This window comes from Tupaia chinensis, unplaced genomic scaffold (assembly GCF_000334495.1).
Source record: "Tupaia chinensis unplaced genomic scaffold, TupChi_1.0 Scaffold150243_1, whole genome shotgun sequence".
Lineage (NCBI taxonomy): Eukaryota > Metazoa > Chordata > Mammalia > Scandentia > Tupaiidae > Tupaia > Tupaia belangeri.
This window is the reverse complement of record NW_006210084.1, coordinates 1,624,383-1,627,727: the sequence shown is the minus strand read 5'-3', so window position 1 is coordinate 1,627,727 and position 3,345 is coordinate 1,624,383.

Here is a 3,345-nt window from a genome sequence, read left to right as displayed (position 1 = left end):
GCCAAGTCTGCATCTCTAGCACAATACCAGGTGAGGCTGATGCTGCAGGTTGGGGAACACACTTTGAGAACCACTGCTATAAGCAACAACCAAGTGCTCCACTCAAAATCAACAATTTCCGACTCCATATTTGAAAGCAGATTGCTCCTGTATCATGACATTTTTCTTAAAAGCCTTTTTAAAATTAACATCATAATTGTACATATTTATGGGGACACAATGTGATTATTTAGTACAAGAATTCAAGGTATGGGACCAGCAGTTAGCATAATGGCTATGTCACTGGACTCCCACGTAGTCGACCGCGGTTTGCGTCCCCGACCCTGTGGCTTAAAACTCACGCCGGGCGTGCGTGCCCAAGATCTGAGAGGAGAATGGGGGAGAAGGGATTGGCGTGGCCATCCCCCCTGGGGGGTGATTTCTCGCTTTCTGTCTCTCTGTGTCTCTGTCTGGCGAGCGCACACACCCTATGGCAAAAAGAAACCTCTCCAAAAAAAAAAAAAAAAGAATTCAAGGTATAATCATTCATCCAGGATAATTATCAAATCCATCATCTCAACCATTTGTGGTTATCTGTGTTGGGAACATCCCAATCCTCCTTCTCAGTTACTCTGAGATACACAGCAAGTTGTTGACTTCTATATTCTCCAACTGGACTTTATAAGGCTAGACAGTGTTCTTCCTATTTATCTGCAATTTTATTCCCATTAATCTACATCCCTCTAGTGCCTCTGCCATCCTTCTCAGACTCAAGCACTCATTCTTTATCCTTCTATCTTTCATTAGGTCATTTTTTCTGATTTCCACATGTGAGGGAGAATGCATAGTATTTCTTTGTGTCTGGCTTATTTCACTTAATACAGTGTCCACCAAGCTTGCCCATTTAACCTCAAATGACCAGATTTCATCATTTTTAGTGGCTGCATAGTATTCCATTTTGCATATATCACATAATCTTTATCCATTCATCTGCTGATGGACGCTTAAGTTGATTCCATATCTTGGTTATTGCGAATAATGCTGCAATAAACATCAGGGTACAGATATGGATATACTTTCCTTTGGGTATGATCTAGTAGTGGGATTGCTGGATCATACGGCAATTCTATTTTTTGAAGAGTCTTTTTTTCTTTTCAAGAATTATTTTATTTAATATCATTTATTCTTATTATCAGTTTTTAATTTGACCAGAGAAATACAGACAGGAACATGAGAAAGCAAGCTGCCAGGTCCAGGACTCAAACCACAGTCAGCCATGTGGGAGTCCAGCACCCTAACCACCATGCCACCTGCCAGCCCTGGCAAGTCTATTTTTAGTTGTTTTTGTTGTTGTTGTTTTTAGGAACTTCCATACTGTTTTCTATAATGGCTGTACTGATTTACATTCCTGTCAACAATATGTAAGTGTTCTTTCCCGGCATTTTTGCCAGCATTCATTCTTTTCTTTTCTTTTGGATAATAACCATTCTGAGACAAGATGATATTTCATTGTTGGCTTGATGTGCATTTTCCTAATGATTAGTGATGTTGAGCACTTATTTATATGCTTCTTGACCATTCATATGCTTTCCTTTGAAAACTGTTTATTCAGGTCATTTGCCCTTTTTTAATCAGGGAGGAGTTGTGGTTTTGTTTTGTTTGTTTGTTGCTGAGTTGTTTGAGCTCCTTGTATATCCTGGTTATTAAATCTCTTGTCAGATAGATAGTATGCAAATATGTTCTTCCCTTCTGTGAGTTGTCTCTTCACGCTGATGATTGTTTCCTTTGCTGAGCAGACTTTTCCATTTGGTATAATCCCACTTGTTTATTTTTGCTTTTATTTTTTGGCAGTTCTTTATTACATCTTGGTCAACAACAAAATTTTAAATTTTGGGACCAACAGATGGCATACAGATTACATTGCTGGACTCCCATGGTTCAAGTCCTGGACCCAGCAGTTTAAACTTCATGTGAGGCATATGTATATGCATGCCCAAAATCCTGAGAGGAGAATGAAAGAGAAGGGATTGTGGCATGACCATCCCCCTAAGGGATGATTTCTCTCTTTCTTTCTCTCTGTCTCTCCAGAAAGCACACATGCCCTATAGCAAAAATCTCTCAAAAACAAAAAACTTTAAATTTCTTGAAAGCAGGGACCACGGTTTATTCATGTCTGTCTCCCCCAGAATGCCAAGCACAATGTATCTTAGTGGTTACTTAATAAATATGTGTGGAATAAAATTCTGGAAAATGATGTGATAATATATGTATTATAAGAAACACTTAACAGATCCAAGAATGTAAAATCCTCTATTGAAAATGAGGTACACATTAATATCCTTGATTTGATTGCTAAAATTAATTAATTAAAAGAAAAAATATGGGGACCAGCAGATGGTGTAGTGGTTACATTTCGGGACTATCACTTTCGTCAAGGACTCTCACGTAGTTCAAGTCCCGACCCAGCAGCTTAAAACTCACGCTGGGCATGTGTGCTTGTGTGCCCAAGAGCCCGAGAAGAGAATGGAAGAGAAGGGATTGTGTTGTGGCCATCCCCTTGAGGGGTGATTTCTCGCTTTCTGTCTCTCTGTCTCTATTTCTCCAGTGAGCACACACAGCCTATAGCAAAAACTCTACCCCCCGAAAAAAATGTGTATTATATAAATGAAGCACACATTAACCTTTTCAAAGGATTCCATGGTTTGTTTGTTGATGGCCCTATCTTAAAGCCAAATGAATGCTGATGATGTTTGTTGAAGCAACGTAGCAGGCCTGTTGAGGGGATATATTGTAGTTTAGGCGAAGTTCTGCTAAGTGGCTCTTAAACTGCAGCAGGCTGGCTTCTTCTACCCTTCTTGCTTCTCTGACTTATCAGGACAGCTTTGTATGTTTTCCGAGTCTCCAGTAGCCAAAAGTTTCAAGTTAGCCACTAATTCGAACACACAATCCTAATTTTATGATTACAGAATATGAAACATTACAAAAGGAAGGCTCATTTAACTTTCACATGAACATGGTCCAAAAAATAAGGTACAGGACTAGGACTAGGACGAGTGTCTCTCTCCATTCTCATTATCCCATCTGATCCTTTCAGGGAGAATTCTTTCTGCCTGCTGCATTGTCAGTGAAATATGGATTAACAGCTGGGCATGGGCCCTCTGTGGTTGGCCACCAGGGGGCTTATGGCTCCTTCTCATGAGTCAACACCAAGCACTACCAATAGGTGGCTGCAACAGTCTGTCTAGAGCCTTTAAGCCTTGGTTTTAGATTCACAAGGAGCTCAGGGTGTGGAATTTTCATTGTTTTCGCTGAAACCTGGCTTCTCACTTGCCTGTGGACTCAGACCCTCCTCTGACCAATATTATA